Raw genomic sequence first — 24102 nt, 5'->3', positions numbered from 1 at the left:
CAGAGGAGCACCACATATCCACATGCTTTTATGGATTAAAGATGCTCCTAAATTTGGTCAAGACAATGACGTCACTGTGTTACAGTTTATTGAAAAATATGTCACTTGTGAAATTCCATCAGAAGCAACAAATAGTGATCTTCATGCACAAATTCTACAGTTTCAAAGACACAAATGTGGCAAATATTGTCGTTGCAAATACAAAAACAAAGGGAAATACTACACCATATGCCGCTTTGGTTTCCCTAGACCGGTTACAAAAACAGGTCAAGTGAACAACTTCATGTCTTCAGTTAGACATAGTGTTAAAGGTAAATCACCTAAAAATACATATTACATAAAAAGAACAGAAGAAGAAAAATATATCAATGATTACAATGCAATCATTGCCCACTTATGGAATGCCAACATAGATATGCAGTACATTGCAGACAATTCCACTGCAGTTGCACAATATGTTACAACATACTTAACCAAAGCAGAAACAACAGAGCTCCAAGACCTCTGGAATGACCTGTCATCAGACAAAACACTGTCTCAGAAATGTTACAGCTTGGGCATAAACATGCTCTCCCATAGAGAATGTGGCTCCTATGAAGCAGCAGATTGTTTAACTGGTACTGTTTTGTATGGTAAATCTGAAAATATAGTATGGCTAAGTCTTGGTCCTGCTAAATCTAGAAAAAGAGTTCGGAAATCATACGAAGATATAGAAACAATAGCCAAACATGATCCCAACAGCCAAGACATTTTAAAAAACAATTCACTGGACACATACTACCCAAACAGAAGTACCACTTTGGAAAACATGTATCTATACCACATAACCCAAAACTTCACATACAAAATTAATATAAAACCCGATGAAAAAAAAGGTAAATACAGAGTGTCAAATTGTGAAGTCAGCTTAGTAAAACTCACCAAACCAAATTTAATTAATCATATCAAATTGTCATTAAAGACTCCTCAACATAAAGAACTATATTACATGTCCCTGCTACAACTCTTTAAACCATGGAGAAAAGAAGAAGAAATACTAGATAGCTATGACTCCTATGAAGAGGCTTTCAAAGCAAATGAAAGCACTATAACCGATGTAAACTTTACACAGTACAAAACAATGTTGCACAATAAACAGCAACACGAAGAAGAACTCCAGGCCCAACTAGATAAGGACACTCCTGACAGTAGTCAACCTTCTGTAACAGGAAGCCAAGAACCACTGGGAGAGCCACTAATAATAAATGAGGCAGAGTTAGCTATGACGGAAGTAGAAAACACTATGTGTCAGTATGAAGATAAAGAAGACTTAACTATACTACAATCAAAACTAAACAATGAGCAACATAGAAGTAACAAAAAAAATTGTACATGGTGTACAACATGAAAACAAAGAATGCACCTGCCAAAATTACAAACCTATACTACTGTACGTCAGTGGTGAAACTGGTTCTGGCAAAACATTCTTAATCAAAATCATCAGTAAAGTCCTTCAACAATTGACAAACAACAAACTGTCAGCTGTTGTCACTTCCCCCACAGGTTTAGCTGCCTACAACATAGGCGGTGTCACTTTACACCAATTAATGCTCTAGCCAGTAGAACACCAAAACAAATTAGACTATTACAAACTTTCTACAGAAGCTGCAATGGAAGTACGCAGAGTATTAAAACAAATGAAAATGCTACTAATAGATGAAGTGAGCATGGTCTCCAACCTAATGTTGGCTTTGATTCACCTCAGATTACAAGAAGTACTCAAAACAAACTATGAAGAACTCTTTGGAGGCGAACATTTTATTGTTTTCGGATATCTTCTTCAATTGACACCAGTGAAAGGTGAGCCTATTTTTAAAACCTTAGGACACAAACTCTGCCGTAAAACTGTTGGCAGCATTGGAAATGTCAACCTTTGGCAACATTTCCAATACAGAGAATTAACAGAAAACATGCATCAATCTGCAGATCTCACTTATGCCAACATCTTAAAAAGTATTAGAGTTGGTATATTATCTCAAGAAGCACAAGCAATATTGAAAACCCAGCACATTCATGAACTTTATGGCGATAATGCATGTGCTACGGATGTTATGGAACAATTAGCCCACAAAAATATCAATTGTATGGCCTTAATGCCAACTCTTGCAAGCTTTTTCAAGTTCAATGAAACAATGTTAAAAAAAGAAATGCAACCAATAATTGAAATTAGCGCCACAGACAAACTAGACATGCATGGCATGACACTACCCATGTGTGACCAAGCCACAACAAGACTAAATAGTTTAGAAAATTCAATCTCCAACACAGCTGGATTGGAAAAAATATAAAAATTATCCTTAAATTGCAGAATAATGTTTAACCGTAAACTTAACGTGGATCAAGGACTAGTTAATGGAGCACTGGGTACAGTTGTTGGCTTTCAAACATACACACGTGACAACAACATTTAGTTTGGCAATATTATCTTTGACAAACTTTCAGAAGTGAAAAGGATAGGACGCTCAACAGCTCGATTCCTTCTCTTCAAAGACATGTATGTATGCAGAGAACAATTTTCTCTAACTCTTGCATACGCAGTCACCATTCATAAATCACAAGGTCTTACCCTAGACAAAGCATTGATAGACATTGGTAACACAGTCTTTAAAGAAGGCATGAGCTACGTAGCACTATCACGCTTACGTACACTTGATGGTCTATTTCTAGTCAACTTTGATGCAAGTAAAGTAAACGCTGATATTCCTTGTATTTTAGAATACAATAGACTTTGTTCACTATAAACATATCCTGTTCCACAAAAAGTAAAATGTTCTAAAAGAAAACTAAATCAAACAGAAATGCAACAGGATGTAACTGCAAATCCTCCAAAGAGAATAAAAAAAACTAAATCTTCATCAAGTACCACAAACAAAAAATAAACTAATAGGGAAAGTAAACCAGGTACTTCTTCAAAAAAGGAAGACAAACTAAAAAAAAAGCACTCAGATACAGAACTACCTAGTCCATTTAAACTTTCAAATGTAATTGGTGTAAGTTGCTACGCAAATGTAGCAATGAATATTCTATTTCAATTACCACCAATTGTTGACAACATTCACTTACTCAGTACAGACCAATTGTGTTTGCAAATGTTAGTACTTCATAGAAACGCAACAAACAATCCTGACAACACGTATAGTGCATATGGAATAAGACAACATTTGGACTACTGTGCTGGAATGGTGAAATTCACTATAAACTCACAGGTTGATCCACAAGAATTTCTAATGCACTTACTACAAGTACTGGAAAACAAAAACATACCTATAAATGAAATCTTCCAGATTTCATATATGTGGAAACATACATGCACTCTCTCCAACAATGTGACACAAGAACAAATCCCCAGTGAGTGCTTTGTGTATGTATCAATACCTAATTGTGAATATGTTCCATTTCAGCAACTTGTACAAAATGCAAACCATGGTAGAATATGTACTACCTGCATTTCGGATAATCGCTCCACCTTACTAATACAAACACATAATAAATACGTAATACTAATGCTTCTACGTTACAATGCAGATGGTACCAAAAACAACTGCAAGCTGACTGGATTCACACATGGTCAAGTATCACTTGGTAAGAAAACCTTCACAACAATAGGTATAATCTACCACACAGGAGCCACAACCAATGCAGGTCACTATACTGCATATATATAAAAAAAAATGTGGATGGTTCGAATGTAATGATAGTACCATTACTCTAAAGCAGAGATTACCTGCAAATCTTACAAACGCTTATTTAATCTTCTTAAAACCAAAATGTATTAACTAAACTGTACTTAAACATTAACATAAACTTCTATTAAAAAAACTATAAACTGTTACAATATGCCAACAGCTATATAACTGCCCCAAGATTCTACAACAACTAAACAGATAAATTAATACTACTAAATTATATCTAAAAATAGAAGAATACGCCAACTGGTATATAACTGCCCCAAGATTTTACAATAACCAAAGAGATAAATCAATACCACTTAATTATAAAAAAAAACTATAAACAGTTACAATATGCCAACAGGTATCTAACTGCCCCAAGATTCTACAACAACTAAACAGATACATGAATACCATTAAATTATATAAAGAAAATAGACAGTTAGAATATGCCAACTGGTATCTAACTGCCCCAAAATTTTACAATATCTAAACAGATAAATCAATACCACTTCATTATAACAAAAAATAGACTGTTAGAATATGCCAACAGGTATCTAACTGCTCCAAAAATCTGCAACAAGCCAATATGTAGAGCATTAGCCAGAAACAACAAGTGAACACTGAAAACAAACATACAAATAGACTGTAGCATAACAAAAAAAGTTTTTTTTTAATGCAACATGGATTTTTTTTTTTCCCACAGACCCAATGATATTAGCAACAGACACAGAAACTCAGCAAATTGCACAGTACACTGGTTTGTAATCTACTAAATATGAGGGTAAAACAAAAAGCTGATTATTTTATGTTATAAGTTGTTACAAAATACCAATACTAACAAGATCTTTTCTTTTATCACAGAAATGAACAAGAAATACATGTACTCCAGTTACTAAACCAAACAGTAAGTATATTATAATAAGTACAACCATCACAGCAAATCACACACATAGTGACTTATAACTTTGATGCTTATAAATTTGGTCTTGTCCATGCACCCAAGACTATAGGCCCTGCCCACCACCACCACAGCATTTCACACCCATAGTGGCTTATACCTTCGTTGCTTATCAATTTGTTCTTGGATCCCAAAGTTAAAAGCCACTATGGGTGTGTTATGCTGTGGTGGTTGTGGCCAGGGCATAGAGTCTTGGGTACATGGACATATGGTCATGTCCCAAGACTCTATGCCCTGGCCACAACCACCGCAGCATATCACACCCATATAGTCAAATATTTTAACTATGCCTATGGGCACTTTTAATGTCCGCGGATATGATGAGTGTTCTTAGAACAGTATCAACTTGCCTGCGAACAGTACGGACAGGCATAGCGTCCTCAGGACACCCCCATTTTGTTTATTTACGAACATCCCAGGACACATGATGTGTTCTTACAACACTTTCATCTTGCCAGCGAACAATACGACCAGCGGCCTCAGGATACCCCCATTTCGTCCATTTATGAACATTTCAGGACACTGCATGTGTTATTAGAACAGTTTCAACTTGTCTGCGAACAAACCGGACAGGCATACCGTCCTCAGGACACACCCATTTCGTTTATTTTCGAACATTTCAGGACACCGCGCGTGTTCTTAGGACACAGTACGGACAGGTACAGCATACTCGCGACACCCCCATTCTGTTTATTTACGAACATCCCAAGACACATGATGTATTATTAGAACAATTTGAACCTGCCAACGAACAATACGGACAGCGTCCTCAGGACACACCCATTTCATTTATTTTCGAACATTTCAGGACACGGCAAGTGTTCTTAGAACAGTTTCAGCTTGCTTGCGCACAATACGTACAGGCGTAGTGTCCTCAGAACACCCCCATTTCGTATATTTACAAACATCTCAGGACACTTCATGTGTTCTTAGAACAATTTCAACTTGCTTGCGAACAGTACGGACAGGCATACCGCCCTCAGGACACCCCCATTTTGTTTATTGACGAACATCCACCGTCCTCAGGACACCCCCATTATATTTATTGACGAACAACCCAGGACACATGATGTGTTCTTAGAACAGATTGAACTTGCCTGCAAACAAAACGGACAGGCTTGCCGTCCTCAGGACACACCTATTTTGTTTATTTTCGAACATTTCAGGACACCGCGTGTGTTTTTAGAACAGTTTCAACTTGCCTACCAACCATACGTACAGGCATAGTGTCCTCAGGACACCACCATTTCGTTTATTTAGAACATTTCAGGACATCCGCGTTGTCCGCAGAGAAAGCGAACACAACAGAGGGATCTACCACCTAAATAAATACAACATTTAACCCATCTCTTACTCCCCCTCCTTCCCCAAACACTTTTACACACCAACACACTCTACTAAACAGTTTCTTTCCACCAAGTTTCACCGCGCTGTCCGCGGATGTGCGCAAATCCAACGCTTCATGCTCTTCACCATCCAATCAGCGAACACGTTGCATGTTCGCAGACATGACGCAAGCCGGTTGGCCAATCAGGACCTGTCTGCAGAGCGAACAGGGAAGTGTGTCCGCAGACCGAACATAGATATCAGTAATTTTTTGTGACCTACTTTTTGGTCATTTTAAAAAAAAAACTACTGGACGGATTTTCACCAAATTGGCAAAAGGCCACTTTTAGGACCAAGCCACTGCTCCTGGTCCAAATTTGGTGACAATCCAGTGGTTTGGGCTGTAGGCGTGAGCAAAGTTTTTCTTACCATATGCTTAGCCTACCATAACTGGTGAATTTCAGGGGTTTTTCGGTTTCACTTTGAACCATAATGTCCCATTTATAAAGTTTTTTTTGTGTGAATTTCACAGGTTTTTAGTAGTGCAACTTAACCATAACGTCCCTTTAACAAAGTTTGTTTTAGTGAATTTCACAGATTTTTAATAGGGCAACTTAATCATAAAATCCCTTTAACAAAGTTATTTTATTGAATATACACTTTCAGCATGTGAATTTGAGACATATGTACTATAATTCCCTTACTTTATATATATGTAACATAGAACATACTGAACCCCCTTGTTAATAATATTTGAAGGGCACGGACTGAGCGTCAGTCTGCGGACGGGCGCGAACGAGATCAACACTATATAAAAAGTCAGGGGGTATCTGAAATTGTTCTTTTATGCCATATGAAAAATGCACAAGTTTAAAAAGGAGCTCATAAACACATTATAAGTAGTAATAAGTAACCATTTGAACCTACACGTCTCACACATTACCCATTCAGTTAATTACCATGTAGAATAAAATGGATTATACCACAACAAAAAAATATATGCCTTCAACATAATTACCTCACAGAAACTGTGCAGCTAGGAGTGACAGTAGATGAACATAACACAACGAAGACAAATTACAAGAAAGGCGTAAGTGAACTTCATTTTTATTATATGTGTGTATACTTTTTGTATGAGCCGCAGAACAAATAATGTATTTCAATTGTTTTGATACAGAAATGTGCAGTACTCTGGAGTGGCTGGAGGAGAATGGCGAAATGTCGGAAGATAGCGATAATAATGGTACACGCTTCTCTGCATAAGCAAATTAATAGTCAGTATGTTTTTTTGGCATTTAACATATATATATATATGTATTTTTAATAGCCAGTTAAAAAAAACGAAGAATGTCCACCAAAGGACACAGTGGAAGACACCCTGAAATGAATAGAAGGCAAAGTGGTCATGCTAAAGGAGAATTTTAATGGGCTAAGGCAATTTGTTGAGGGATTAGTGAAAGGAAAAATCAGATATCACTGTCCCACCTGTACCTGTCCCCCTTCTCCATTTCCTTTTGAACTGTTACCAAACCCTCAAGAACAACATAAACGTTTTGACAACACTTCCATCCCTTCATCCCCTCACAAGCAGCCTGTGCAAAACCCTAAATCCCCTATATTTGTTTCAATGTCTGCTTCCCCCTCTCTGTCTCTTGATTGATGTTTATGCGTTTAATTAAAAAAAGTTATGTTACTTTTAGTGGAGTGGTTAGGATCTATTTTTTTTTTAAAGAGTTAAAATGTCTGTGGACAGCAGCCTGTTCGCCTGTCCGTAATCAATTAAATATGGATATTCTAAGGACAATACACCCACCCGTACCATTCGCAACCAAGATGGAACTGTTGTTGGTACACACCAGCTGTCCAAGATGTCTGTAAATCAACAGTATGGGGGCGTCCTAAGGACATTATACTTCTATGTACTGTTCACAACCAATATGAAACTGTTCTTAGAACACATCAGGTGTCTGGGATGTAAAAATAAACAAAATGGTAGTGTCCTAAGGACACTATACCTGTCTGTATCGTCCGCAGCCAAGATGCAACTGTCCGTAGAACAGGCGCGGTGGCCGGCATGTCCATAGTCAAACAAAATGGAGGTGACCTAAGGACACTGTACCGGGCAATACAGTCAGCAGAACATCTACGCACATGCGCACCATACCTGTAAGTCTTGCGAACAGCACGCCTGTCCGCAACTGTCCATCGCACTTGTGTCGCACTTTTTATTAGTTTCAGGACCCGAACACTGTCCGTAGAACACCTGCACGCATGTGCACAACCGATACTCTGCATTTGGTGTCCTGCGGGCACTCATTTCCTTCTAGATATGTTCACGACATCATCATGTGACCGCACCCACGCTGAGCGTGTATCCTAATTTGTGCACTTTGTCTGCTTCGACAACATTTCAAAAGATCTTATGTAGACATTACAAATTATTTTACAATACAAAATCACCATTTCACATGTCCCATACAATGTCCCTAGCTCTCTACATATTGTTTAGAACTTTTTCAATGCTTTTGAGTGATCGATATGATCACAAGGCGCACCCCTCCACCCCTATAAAAGGCCACACCCCTGAGCTCATTTTCATTGTACTTCTGGCTATAGCAGATTGAGTTTTGCTGCCTTTACTGCTGTAGCGAAGATTATCTGACCAACCCTAATGGCATCCATGGCTGCTGTTGCTTCAACAGCCTCAGCACCACCCCCAAACCCTCCACTGCCACCACCTCCCCAAGGGCCTGCAGAGGGAAATACGCGTTAGGATGTAGAGAGCGAGGAAGAAGAGGATGAAGAGAATGAGTTGGAGGAACTCTGTACTACCAGCACTCGCCGGGAGTCGTGGGTGCGGCAGTTGTTTACCTTTTTTGGAAACTTACCAAAAGCACATGAGAACCAGGCCATGTGTAACCAGTGCAAATTGGTGCTGAGTCGCGGGAGACCTGGTGCGTACAGCTTTGGTACGACAACCATTAAGTGACACCTAACTTCGTTCCACAGTGCAGACTTTCGCAAGGTGGTACCATGTGATGAACGTAATAGGTTGACTTTCTCCACAGCATCCTCTGTGTCCGATCCTCTCACCACAAGAAACACTCCTGTGGGAGAGCGCATCCCTCCAGCTGCCTCAGAGGCCATTCACAATGCTGTTGACCCTTACCTTTTGAGGGTCACAATATTGTGTATGTACTGCGATGTAGTACTCTGCAGGGGGGAGAGTCTTCAAAGTGCTTTCGAGACTATGGTCACGGAGCACCAGAAGAACTGCTACCTACCTAAGTAAGGCCCACCCTACATCTTTCTCTCTCCACCTGCCCTTTCTTATCCCCGTAGTTGGTGTCCCTTCCTTACCCTCCTCTCCTAGTGTGTCATGCCTAAAAAAAATCAAACAAATATAAAACAACACACATTTTAAAAAGGCTCTTTTCAGAGCCACCTTTCTCAGTTTAACAATGGAACTATCAAGTGACCGGTGTAGGCCCCCGTGCATTTTTTAAAAAGTCAGCAGACAGTCGTTGGACGCACAAAAATTGATGGTGCAAGCGTAACAAAACCAATGCACTTTTTGCTGGGGGTAAGTGGTGGCTCTGAAAAGAGCCTTTTGGTGGTGTTGTGTGTTTTTGAAAAACTGTGGATTTGAAAAAATGTAATGCAAAGTAGGTGACTATGAATCCAAAAAAGGTCGCAATGCTTTTTGTACATTTCGAAGAAAAATCTGATTGCCAACATATGTGAGATGGAATCCATCTCTGCAAAAAATGAATGTGCTGTGAAACATAATGTTTTCATTGTGGAAAGAGGACATGCCAACATCTCTTAGAAAGGCACAAAAGCCTTTTTGACATTGTGCCTCGCTTTCTCCATTTGTGGACCAAATGAAGAAGAACGCAGCCACATTTGTCTTTGTGCAATATGGGAAATAATTACTTGGCAATTTGGAAACATGTCCTTCGCAAGTCCTTCCTTCATTGCAAATTGCAAAGAAATTCCAGAGACATACCCTAAACAGTTTCCTCCACAATGAATGATAATTATATCAGGCTGACGCTCTGTCTGTAAAGTATCACAGAGAGGTACCAAGTCCAGCCACTTCATTCCACGCACTGCATGCCAGTGAACGTCCACATGAGAAAATCCAAGATCTGCAGATATACAGCAACGTTCTGCATGCACCTTCAACCACGAGTCTCCCAAAATCCAGATAATCTGTTTTCGAACACGCAGAGCCATAGCTTTCTGGTCTCCTCTCAGGAAAAAGACGTTCTCACTAAATCTCTCTGTTCAGAACACACCCACTGAACTTTACTGACCAATCCCTACCTTCACTCATTCTCATTTGCATGCGTCTCCAGCCCAGAATCCCTGTTGGAAATACGCGCTGCCTGCATACTATCGCCATGTCCGCGGACACGTAGAGGATCTGAGCGTGACGACTGTACATTTAAATAGTATTCCCCTTTTCTCCTTTAAGGTGGGCTGGCCGTTTTTTTTTGGTTTTTTGCAGATGCCTGACAGACACCGGTTATTTTGTATTTTTTAGAATTTTTTTCTTCTTACTTTACTCCTACAATCATCACAGAACCTTCTCCAAAGCAAGCCTTACATTCCAAAAGAACATGGCATTTCCCAAAAAAGATAAAAAAACACCATCTGCTACAAAATAAGCCGCATTACTGGAAACAATGTTCTCGTGGCTGCAGAAAAACATACCAGCTCGTAACATGAAAGCATGCATGCCGCGATTGATGGTACACCTCCCAATGCTTTGATCAGGACAAAAAACAGAACCGTTGTCCCATTTTGCTCTAGGGAGTAAGCCAGAAAAAATTACTTTTGCAGTTGGAAAGTTGTTAATAACTGCTTGCACCAACTGTTCCAAATCTTCCAACAAAGTAGGTGAGCTTACATAGCCCAAATGGCAAGCACCATAGTGCAAAACTACCACATGGGGACTGGTCATCCTACGCATATCTCTGCAAACTTGGACAATTGCCGCTACATTGCAATCAGTCGCAGCCCTCCACACCGCCTCCACTCCTCTGACATCGAAATTGTTTGCCACATGCTTACTTTTGGAATGCACAAAAATATCTCCGAGCACCAACACTCTGACTGTCTCCACCTCTGGCATCTTCACTACACACACTCTCTTTAGACACAAATCAAAAATGTCATCATCTGATTGGCTGATGCCTACAGTCCCCTTTCCATGCTAGATTTGCTGTAGAACCCCGTATGTGTGCGGTGTCCGTGGGGCACATAACTCTTAGCCAGTCCTTCTACCCTTTCCACATCACTCACAAATCCATTCCCTCATTAAACACAGCTAAGCAGTCACACAACCATCCACCAATCACATCCAAGACCTCTGCATCTAACTCCGTCATCAGAGTTCCGCACTTCAAATGTACTATTGATCACTCTGAATACAAGTCGCATATCATAGCAAAGTACCTACTTCAAAAACTACTGTGCAAGTGTTGTGGATTTCTACTTACAGCTCCATGCATATGCACATGCTGAGTACAAAGTACAGTTATGCATATTTTATTCAGAGAACATGTACAACTCTTATGATTCCATTTAAACAAATGAATGCCACTAAATCTGCATAGCCAATACATACCAATGCTCCCGCTTTAAGTGCAAGACGTCTGATTTTTCATTGAGAAATCGCACTACTTCTTACTGTCTCCTGTATAACCTATACATACGTACCAACCCTCCCGATTTAAGCGCGAAACTCGATTTTCCATTAGAAAATGTCACATGTTTTTACTGTCTTCAGCCTAAATTAATGCTACTTCCGATGCGATTGTATGAGAAAAATTAACGTTCCCGATTGCTGTGGTGACATCTCCCACTGAGGTACTCCCGATTTTTCGCATTCCTACTTATAATATGAAGGTATTCAAATTTTTCCCATCTACTATAATGACCTATCACTTCCAAACCTCTCTGCTATGGACAACACAGCTAAAAAAAACAAGGGAATTTTATGAACTGAAAATTTTACTCATTTGCGAAGCAGTTTCAACTAACATACTGCAAATAACATATAAATGCTGCACATAGTGAAATGAAATGCACACATACACTGTGTTGAGATATCAAACGAGAAAACTCAGACGAAAGATGCAAAATGAACGTGTACATTAACATCACTGCTTTAAACACACAAAGTTACTAACTTCTTCCTTTTAAAATTGCAGTGAAGACTACTCTCCTGAAAAGCAACAGCATCTACACTGCAAACAACATATCCAAAGAAACCTGGTCATTCCACAAACAAAGGTAAGTACCGTACTACCTTTATATTCTTACTGTTCCTCAAAGAGACTGTGTGGTTATTTATGTAATTTGTACACCAAAAAAAACATTGATTTCTGAACCATTCTGCCCACAAATCCCCATTTATTAAACAAAGAATAACAGGCAGAATGGCACACACATCCCTGTGTTTTTGGAACACAAATAACATACAGAAGCCTTGGAATGTTAGTACTACAAAACAAATCGCTGTTTTAATTTTATACCATTACGTTTACTATTAATGCTTCTCGTCACCAGTAGCTCACTTTCTACTCTCATCTGAAGCACAGTGTAGTAATATACAAACAGAAAAATAGCCTTCCCAACTCATTGTAACTGCCCAATGCACATTCAAACACCACCACAAACAACTTTCTGATCAAACTCATACACACATGCACACAGTACACATACATTGTAAAACAGACCAAACCATGCCTTCTTTTTTTTCAATAGACCCCATAGAATGCCTACCAAAAACCAAGTCCATAGAAAGGAACACAGAAATAGAGCAAATGAAAATGTAAGTGTTCAAAGTAAACATCCATCTCTAGCAGAGTGTGTACAGAACGTTGACACAAAACAGCTAATACAGTCATTTAGGGAAACAAAGGAAGCTTCAACTACAGAAACTTTGGCTCCTCTATCAAAACGTGGCACGAAACAGAAAATGCTTTACAAGAATTCCGATACCAGTACTGCTAGCAATGCTCCTATAAATCCTGATATACTAGCAAGAACCCTTAGCAAAAAAAGTATTTTAGCAAAAATGTTCCGCCACAGAGTCCTTCAGAATCTAATAAGAAGAGGAGTGAAATCATCCTCAACGCTTAAAACCTAGCGTAGAAAATTAATCCTACAAGCTCTCGTAGACAGTGCAATCCTTCTCAAAAGGAAGTTATTTATTTTAGTGTTAAATAGGATGAAACAGCTAACAAAACTAAGTACTAAACTACAAAAGAAACTTCTCAATAAACGAATGTCAACAAAAATAAATTCTTAAATATTTGTGGAGGCGAATGGAGTCACACAATGACCACAGAACCATATTTTAATGAAGAAGCATACAAACAAAATCAAACAAACAAAATGTCCATCCATAGCAGTGGACGAGGGTATGAAAAAATCAATAATACCATCATGGAACAAGAAACACTGCTTACAAAAGTATCCCCTGAAAATTCAGAATTACCTCTCCATTCGACTGAACCAGACCTTCCAGTATACAAATGGCCGTGCACGTCAATGTGTAACATTCCTAACAAATCTTTCAAATGTTTACGTCAGTTCCTCAATCAGTATTTGAAAGGTAAAGACAAAATCAAAATGAAAGTGCTGCAAAATATGGATACCTGTCAAGTGCGCAAATACACAGGTCTACAAGGACATTCATTAGCCTGCATTTCAGAACCTATTTGCAAAAGCACCTTCCATGATATCAAAAGGATATCAACACATCATTCAAATGTAAGAAATCTAGCGTATAAACTGTACTATGCTAAAAGTCTAGCTTTAGAATTAGCCAATTTAAATAACACTCTTTTGCATGGTACACCCAAATACCTACAAGAAGAACATGACCGTATCCAGAGAAAATATTTTTTAAGTGAAAGCCACTTACAAAATGCAACAGTTTTAGAACAGACTAGCAACAATTCTGAACATAGCAACCTTCTATTACACACATTCAAAAAAGAAATACTAACATTTCAAAGTACATCGGCTGAAGTACCAAACCATGTGTGTGTGTGTTGCCGCAGAACGTTTTACAAAAGGAACACTAAAACTATAGATGTAACATACAAAATAGAAGACAATGAAGATCCCAAATGGTTTGAATTAGCTCCCTACCTTTTATCAGAAAACAAATACCAAATAAGTGAACCCCTAATATGTTGCAGTTACTGCACTACAAAACTGGACAACAACCAAACTCATTCACGTGCTATCACAAATAATTTGGAATTATTCCCACTACCAAAACCCCTGCAACAACTCAGTTTGTATGAGAGCATCATAATTCAAACCGTTCACCCATTTCAAGCAAAAATAGGCCTTCAACCAAAAACAGCAAAATTACCTCCCTCTGAATTGGTGAAATGCATTCGTGGCAAAGTAGTCTATTTGCCATTAGATCTGACAGAAAATGTTCACACACTAGGAGTGCAACATCCAATAGAGCATTCTTTAATTGTCTTAGTAAATGGTGTACCAACAAAAGACAAAAAAATGTGGCAACAACTCATGGATTTACATAAAGTTCGACAAGCCTTGCAATATCTGAAAGACAATAATTAATACTACAAAGAAATAAATATTGAAGAAAGCTTAAGGGAAACAACTGAAATAATTCAAGAGTCATCAGAAGGTGGTTAATTTGAACTTATGGATCCTGCTGCAATATCCACCCTTTTGGACCATTACACAATTTGATCCATTGCACTCTAATGAGAGCATAGATGATGCACTAAAAACTTACCAAATGCGACAAACCAAAGGGTCACCAATGAGCATATGGGAAAAAGGTGTAGAAGCATGTGCTTTTCCACTGCTATTTCCTACTGGCAAAGAAGGAAGATACGATGATAGACCCACTCAGATAACAGCATCAGAATACCGCTCATTGTGAATGTATTCTGAAGATCCCAGATTTAGACAAAATGTGGAATACATATTCCACCTACTCTTTGAAAGTGAACTAGCAACCCTATCTTATGGAGTTGCACACATATTGAAATCTCGAACCCACTTTCAAAATATGTCAGCTAAGCAATTAATAAATTAATACAAAAAGTGCAAGAAAAAGATGAGGTTTTACAATCAAGTATAACTAATCTGTTTGCAAACATGCGTTGTACGAAAGAATACTGGTTCCGATGGCACGGAGATGTACGTTGTATGATCAGAAACCTTGGACCATCCACTTGGTTTGTTACATTAAGTTCTGCAGAATATGCATGGGAAGATTTACATGATTTCCTACACATATCAAACAACAACACAACCAACATAGATAAACTAACACCTGGAGAACTTTGCTCTCTAGATCATGTTAATGTTTCAAGATATTTCCACCATTGTTTCATTGCTATGCTACACTTTATTTGTAATAAAACTGTTCCTCCCCTCAGAGAAGTGCAACACTTCTTTTGGAGAAAAGAATACCAAGCCAGAGGAGCACCACATAGCCACATGCTTGTGTGGATCAAAGGTACACCTAAATTTGGTGAGGACAGTGATGCCACTGTTTTGCAGTTCATCCAAAAATATGTCACTTATAAAAATGTAAAAATCCCTTCACAAAGGACACATAGTGACCTTCATGGACAGATTGTACAATTTCAAAGACACAAATGTGGCAAATATTGTTGTTGCAAAAACAAAAGCAAAGGTAAATACTAAACCAAATGCCGCTTTGGTTTCCCTAGACCAGTTACAGAAACTGGTGAAGTGAACAACTTCATGTCTTCAGTTCAACATAGTGTTAAAGGTAAATCACCTAAGAACACGTATTACATAAAAAGTACAGAAAAATCAAAATATATCAATGATTACAATGTAATCATTGCCCTCTTATAGAATGCAAAAACTGCAGTTGCACGATATGTTACACCCTACAAAAGCAGAAAAAAACAGAGCTTCAAGACCTCTGGAATGACCTATCATCAGACAAAACACTATATCAAAAATTGTACAGCCTAGGCATAAAAATGCTCTCCCATAGAGAATGTGGCACCTATGAAGCTGCAGATCATTTAATCAGTATTGCTTTGTATGGAAAATCTGACAATATAGTATGGCTAAGTCTTGGTCCTGCTAAATCTAGAAAAAGAGTTCTCAAATCATATGAGGACATAGAAACAATTGCCAAAAATGATCCCAACAGCCAAGACATTTTAAAAAACAATTTAATAGACACATACTACCCAAACAGGAGTACCACTTTGGAAACCATGTGTCTATAGCCCAAAACTTTGCATACAAAAATAATATAAAATCGATGAAAGCAAAGGTAGATATAGAGTGACAGATTGCGAAGGCAGCTTAGTGAAAATTACCAAACAAAGCTTAATTAATCATGTGAAATTTTCATTAAATGCTCCTCAGCAGAAAGAACTATATTACATGTCCCTGCTACAACTTTTTAAACCATGGAGAAAAGAGGAAGTGATACTAGATAACTATGACTGCTATCAAGACGCTTTTAAAGCAAATGAAAGCACTATCGCCGATGTAAACTTTACGCAGTACAAAACAATGTTGCACAATGAACAGCAACACGAAGAAGAACTCCAGGCCCAACTAGATAAGGACACTTCTGACAGTAGTCAACCTTCTGTAACAGGAAGTCAAGATCCACTAGGACTGCCACTAATAGCAAATGAGGCATAATTTGCTATGCCAGAAGTGGAAAACACCATGTGTCACTATGAAGAAGATCTAGAAGACTTAACTGTACTACAATCAAAACTTAACAAAGATCAGCGCACCATTTTTGAAGAAGTAACAAAAGAAATTGTACATGGTGTATAACACGAAAATAAAAAATGGACCTGCCAAAATTACAAACCTATACTGCTGTACGTCAGTGGTGAAGCTGGTTCATTGAAAACATTCTTAATCAAAATCATCAGCAAGTTCCTTCAACAATTGCAAACAACAAACTGTCAGCTGTTGTAACTGCCCCCGCAGATTTAGCTGCCTACAACATAGGCGGTGTCACTTTACACCGTTTATTGCTCCTTCCAGTAGAACACCAAAACAAATTAGACTATTACAAACTTTCTGCAGAAGCTGCAATGGAACTACGCAGAGTATTAAAACAAATGAAAATGCTACTAATAGATGAAGTGAGCATGGTCTCCAACCTAATGTTGGCTTTGAATCACCTCAGATTGCAAGAAGTACTTAAAACAAACTAGGAAGAACTCTTTGCAGGGAAACACATTATAGTTTTCGGAGATCTTCTACAATTGACACCAGTGAAAGGTGAACCTATTTTTAAAACCTAACCTTAGGACACAAACTCTGCCTTAACACTGTTGGCAGCATAGGAAATGTCAACCTTTGGCAACATTTCCAATACAGAGAATTAACAGAAAACATGCATCAATCTGCAGACCTCACTTACGCCAACATTTTAAAAAGTATTAGAATTGGAGTACTATCTCAAGAAGCACAAGCAATATTGAAAAACCGGCACATTCATGCACTTTATGGCGATAACACATGTGCAACTGATGATATGGAACAGTTAGCGCACAAAAATGTCAATTGTATGGCCTTAATGCCAACTCTTGCAAGCCGTTTCACATTCAATGAAACAATGTTAAAAAAGGAAATGCAACCGATAATTGAAATTGTCTCCACAGACAAACTGGACGTACATGGTATGACACTCCCATGTGTCAACAAGCCGCAACAAGACTAAATACCTTAGTAAATTCAATCTGTAACACAGTTGGGTTGAAAAAAATATTTAAATTATCCTTAAATAGTAGAGTAATGCTTAAACGTAACATTGACGTGGAGCAAGGGCTAGTTAATGGGGCACTGGGTACAGTTGTTGGCATTCAAACATATCCACTTGACAACAACATTCAGTTTGTCAATATTCGTTTTGACAAACTTTCAGAAGTAAAAAGGATAGGGTGCTTAACAGCTCGATTCCTTCTCTTCAAAGACATGTATGTACGTAGAGAACAATTTTCTCTAACTCTTGCATATGCAGTCACCATTCATAAATCCCAAGGTATTAACCTAGACAAAGCATTGATAGATATAGGAAACACACAGGCCGATTCATGGAATAATTAGCGCGGCGCAAGTGGCCAAAAACGTGCGATTCGCAGTGGAATAGCGAAAACCGCAGTGCAAGTGCGAAAATCGCACAAAAAGCAGCGCACATCGATTCATGGAAGGCCGTGCGCGAGAAAACCATCGGATGTGCGCTAAAAAAGTGCGCGGCGCACGTTGGCGCACAGGCCATCTAACGGCGTGCGCCAGGCCACAGCGAAAATCGCACAGGCCACAGCGAAAATCGCACATAGCGCGGCGCACACAACAAAAGTAGGCGGAACACAGTGCGTAACACTCGGAATGGGGAACAACTTGCCAAAATGTGGGTGTCACGGGGGAAGTACAGGGTGCGAGTGCGCGGAACGCCCACACGCTCGCCTACAACACGTATTCATGGAATCGAATAGGGCAAAAAAGTGCACGGTCAAACCAGCGCACAGGCACAAACATGACCACCACAAGAAAGCAGGCGGTAGCGTCTCAGCGCCTGTAATAAATGTGCGCCAAAAGGTGCGCCAACAAATAGCACCTATATACAGCCATGATGAATGTCCTATACTGTGGCCCTCCAGGACAAATGACGTGCAAAGGGGTACCCACTAACACGGACACCCGCTGACTGAAAAATAACGTGTACATGTATTCTGGGGTGCGCGGGAACTTTCAGACGCGATTTGGCTGGGTACGTGGATCTCAGGGGTGCGCGGGAAGTCCCACACGCGATTTGGCTGGGTACGTGGATCTCAGGGGTGCGCGGGAAGTGCAACACGCGATTTGGCAGGGTACGTGGATTTCAGGGTTGCGTGGGAAGTTCCACACGCGATTTGGCCGGGTACGTGCGCGGGAATTTACACACGCGACTTGGCTGGGTACGTGGATCTCAGGGGTGCACGGGAAGTCTCACACGCGATTTGGCAGGGTACGTGCGTGGGAATTTACACACGCGACTTGGCTGGGTACATGGATCTCAGGGGTGCGCGGGAAGTCTCACATGCGATTTGGCAGGGTACGTGGATTTCAGGGGTGCGCGGGAAGTTCCACACGCGATTTGGCCGGGTACGTGTGCGGGAATTTACACACGCGATTTGGCTGGGTACGTGGATCTCAGGGGTGCGCGGGAAGTCTCACACGCGATTTGGCAGGGTACGTGGAATTCAGGGGTGCGCGGGAAGTTCCACACGCGATTTGGCCGGGTACGTGTGCGGGAATTTACACACGCGACTTGGCTGGGTACGTGGATCTCAGGGGTGCGCGGGAAGTCCCACACGCGATTTGGCAGGGTACATGGATTTCAGGGGTGCACAGGAAGTTCCACACGCGATTTGGCCGGGTACGTGCGCGGGAATTTACACACGCAATTTGGCTGGGTACGTGTATTTCAGGGGTACGCGGGAAATTCTACACGCGATTTGGCTGTGTGCTCTCAGGTATTCCCTGTACACCCTCCACGGCCCCTGCAGGCAGCCGACACCACAGGGGACTACCCTGCACACCTGCGCATGTCACCCAGCACCCCCACCCCCCAGCATCCAGGGGCAGCCTCCCCCAGGCCCCCACCCATGTCTCCCACCACCCCCACCCCCCAGCCACCATGGGCATCTCCCACCAGGCCCCCACTCATGTCTCCCACCACCCCCACCCCCCAGCAGTGCAGGGGCAGCACCACCAGGCCCCCACTCATGTCCAACTCATGTCTCCCACCACCCCCACCCCCCCAGCATCCAGGGGCACCCTCCACCAGGCCCCCACTCATGTCTCCCACCACCCCCACCCCCCAGCCACCATGGGCATCCCCCACCAGGCCCCCACTCATGTCTCCTACCACCCCCATTCCCCCAGCTACCATGGGCATCCACCACCAGGCCCCCACTCATGTCTCCCACCACCCCCACCCCCCAGCAGTGCAGGGGCAGCACCACCAGGCCCCCACTCATGTCCAACTCATGTCTCCCACCACCCCAACCCTCCCAGCATCCAGGGGCACCCTCCACCAGGCCCCCACTCATGTCTCCCACCACCCCCACCCCCCAGCCACCATGGGCATCCCCCACCAGCCCCCCACTCATGTCTCCTACCACCCACACCCCCCAGCAAACCATGGGCATCCCCCACCAGGCCCCCACTCATGTCTCCCATCACCCCCACCCCCCAGCATTGCAGGGGCAGCACCACCAGGCCCCCACTCATGTCCAACTCATGTCTCCCACCACCCCCACCCCCCAGCATCCAGGGGCACCCTCCACCAGGCCCCCACTCATGTCTCCCACCACCCCCACCCCCCCAGCCACCATGGGCAGCCCCCACCAGGCAACCACTCATGTCTCCCACCACCCCCACCCCCCAGCAGTGCAGGGGCAGCACCACCAGGCCCCCACTCATGTCCAACTCATGTCTCCCACCACCCCCACCCCCCAGCATCCAGGGGCACCCTCCACCAGGCCCCCACTCATGTCTCCCACCACCCCCACCCCACCAGCCACCATGGGCATCCCCCACCAGGCCCCCACTCATGTCTCCCACCCACCCCCCAGCCACCATGGGCAGCCCCCACCCGGCCCCCACTCATGTCTCCCACCACCCCCACCCCCCCAGCAGTGTGGGGCACCCTCCACCAGGCCACCATCCATGTTTCCCACCACCCCCACCCTCCCAGCCACCATGGGCAGCCCCCACCAGGCCCCCACTCATGTCTCCCACCACCCCCACCCCCCAGCAGTGCAGGGGGAGCACCACCAGGCCCCCACTCATGTCCAACTCATGTCTCCCACCACCCCCACCCTCCCAGCCACCATGGGCATCCCCCACCAGGCCCCCACTCATGTCTCCCACCACCCCCACCCCCCAGCAGTGCAGGGGCAGCACCACCAGGCCCCACTCATGTCCAACTCATGTCTCCCACCACCCCCACCCCCCCAGCCACCATGGGCATCCCCCACCAGGCCCCCACTCATGTCTTCCACCCCCAGCAGTGCAGGGGCAGCACCACCAGGCCCCCACTTATGGCCCCTATCACCCCCACCCCCCAGCCACCATGGGCATCCCCCACCAGGCCCCCACTCATGTCTCCCACCACCCCCACCCACCGGCAGTGCAGGGGCAGCACCACCAGGCCCCCACTCATGTCCAACTCATGTCTCCCACCACCCCCACCCCCCAGCCACCATGGGCATCCCCAACCAGGCCCCCACTCATGTCTCCCACCACCTCCACCCCCCAGCAGTGCAGGGGCAGCACCACCAGGCCCCCACTCATGTCCAACTCATGTCTCCCACCACCCCCACCCCCCCAGCCACCATGGGCATCCCCCACCAGGCCCCCACACATGTCTCCCAGCACCCCCACCCCCCAGCAGTGCAGGGGCAGCACCGCCAGGCCCCCACTCATGTCCAACTCATGTCTACCACCACCCCCACCCCCCCAGCCACCATGGGCATTCCCCACCAGGCCCTCACTCATGTCTCCCACCACCCCCACCCCCCAGCAGTGCAGGGGCAGCACCACCAGGCCCCCACTCATGTCCAACTCATGTCTCCCACCACCCACACCCCCCCCAGCCACCATGGGCATCCCCCTCCAGGCTTCCACTCATGTCTCCCACCCCCCAGCAGTGCAGGGGCAGCACCACCAGGCCCCCACTTATGGACCCTATCACCCCCACCCCCCAGCCACCATGGGCATCCCCCACCAGGCCCCCAGTCATGTCTCCCACCACCCCCACCCCCCAGCAGTGCAGGGGCAGCACCACCAGACCCCCACTCATGTCCAACTCATGTCTCCCACCACCCCCACCCCCCAGCCACCATGGGCATCCCCCACCAGGCCCCCACTCATGTCTCCCACCACCCCCACCCCCCAGCAGTTCAGGGGCAGCACCACCAGGCCCCCACCCATGTCTCCCGCCACCCCCACCCCCCAGCCACCATGGGCAGCCCCCACCAAGCCCCCACTCATGTCTCCCACCACCCCCACCCCCCAGCAGTGCAGGGGCAGCACCACCAGGCCCCCACTCATGTCCAACTCATGTCTCCCACCACCCCCACCCCCCAGCCACCATGGGCATTCCCCACCAGGCCCCCACTCATGTCTCCCACCACCCCCACCCCCCAGCAGTGCAGGGGCAGCACCACCAGGCTCCCACTCATGTCCAACTCATGTCTCCCACCACCCCCACCCCCCCAGCCACCATGGGCATCCCCCACCAGGCCCCACTCATGTCTCCCACCCCCCAGCAGTGCAGGGGCAGCACCACCAGGCCCCCACTTATGGCCCCTATCACCCCCACCCCCCAGCCACCATGGGCATCCCCCACCAGGCCCCCACTCATGTCTCCCACCACCCCCTCCCCCCAGCAGTGCAGGGGCAGCACCTCCAGGCCCCCACTCATGTCTAACTCATGTCTCCCACCACCCCCACCCCCCCAGCCACCATGGGCATCCCCCACCAGGCCCCCACTCATGTCTCCCACCACCCCCACCCCCCAGCATCCAGGGGCACCCTCCACCAGGCCCCCACTCATGTCCCCCTGCACCCAGGTCCTCACAATCCCCAATCATGTGCGTTATGGTCAGCCTCCACAGCCAAAAGGCCCTACCAAGTAACCCATTCATCCACATGGAAATGGAAATTACATGTTACACCCCCAATGTTCATAAAGCAAATGAACCCATGTCCGTCACACACAATGGTTGCAAATGAATGGGAAAACACCCAACATGACATGCATGAAACCAATGAGATGATACCACACAGTGAAGTATGAAAACAAAATTGTATTAAAAAAAATTGAATGCAAATGAAATGAAACAAACTACAATGGCAATGAATAAAAGATAAGCTGCATGTCCGTCCAAACAAATCAAAACTACAAATCCAAATCCAAAAAAATGTTGTTCAAAGTCACATTAAAAATAAAATCAATCCGAGAGAGAAAAATAAATGCAAAGACCATTGCTCCATGGAGAATAAATCAAAAATAAGAAAATAAAACAATCCAATGAAGAACTATGTACAAAACATCCAAGGGTCCATGAGCACAACTGAACAAAATAAAGTGGAGCAGTGTCCGTCAACTCCAAATCATAAGAAGAAACAAAGGAAACCTAAAACTAAAGAACTGTATACAAAGGCGGCAGGCAAGTCCAGCGGCTCACTCCGTGGTGTTCCGGGCCATAGCATCATCAAACTCCTCGTCTATGTCCCGGAGGCGGTCCTGTTCCATGGCCCTGAGGGTCCGCAGGGACGACGCAATCTGCTCCTCCAACCCCCTGCGGATTGCCTCGAGGCACTCGGCCCGCCTCAGGGCCCTCCGCATGGAGTTCTCCGCCCTGACCATCCTGAGCCGCGCCTCTTCCGCCCGCCGCCGCTCCGCACCTATCTGCTGGCCCAACCGCAGCCACACGGAAGACACTTCCTGTCCTGGGTCCTCCTGCCCTCCGGCCGATGCCTGCCCCTCTGATGTTGATGGCCCCGAGCCATGATGCCTCCCACGTTGACTCTGCTGCTGCCTCCGACGCAACTGCCTCTGCCAGCACGACGGCATCCAGGCTGATGGAATCCACCGACGCCGTTGTGCACGTGCCCTGCCTGATGATGCCGGCACATCCTCCATCTGCTGGGGTACAGTTGCTGTGGTGTCCACCCCTGCTGGACCTCCGACTCCCGACTGTGGCAGGGATGGGATCCCCACCGAGCTGGCTGCATTGGTCAGGGCAGGTCCACAGGGGGCCCTGGTGGCATCTGGGCCGGAAGACGGCAAGGTGAACGACCGGCGTATAGCCTCCACAGAGGAGGAGAGGGCCGCCAGATTGGCCAACACATGCAGGAAACCCTCGAACATGGAAGATCCCAATTGGGCCACGTCGGCACGGTGCTCTTTGTGATGATGTGCGTGCTCCTCCCGGGAAGCACGCATGTCATCACGAATTTCACCCGCGCGCATTGCAACCCCAATCAGGACCTTCTCAATATGGACACGGGTCCCCTCGTCCG

The sequence above is a fragment of the Ambystoma mexicanum genome, chromosome 5q, assembly GCF_040938575.1.
Source record: "Ambystoma mexicanum isolate Mex_15411 chromosome 5q, UKY_AmexF1_1, whole genome shotgun sequence".
NCBI classification, from domain to species: Eukaryota; Metazoa; Chordata; class Amphibia; order Caudata; family Ambystomatidae; genus Ambystoma; species Ambystoma mexicanum.
The sequence above is the reverse complement of the archived record's forward strand: the minus strand, read 5'-3'. Positions refer to the sequence as shown.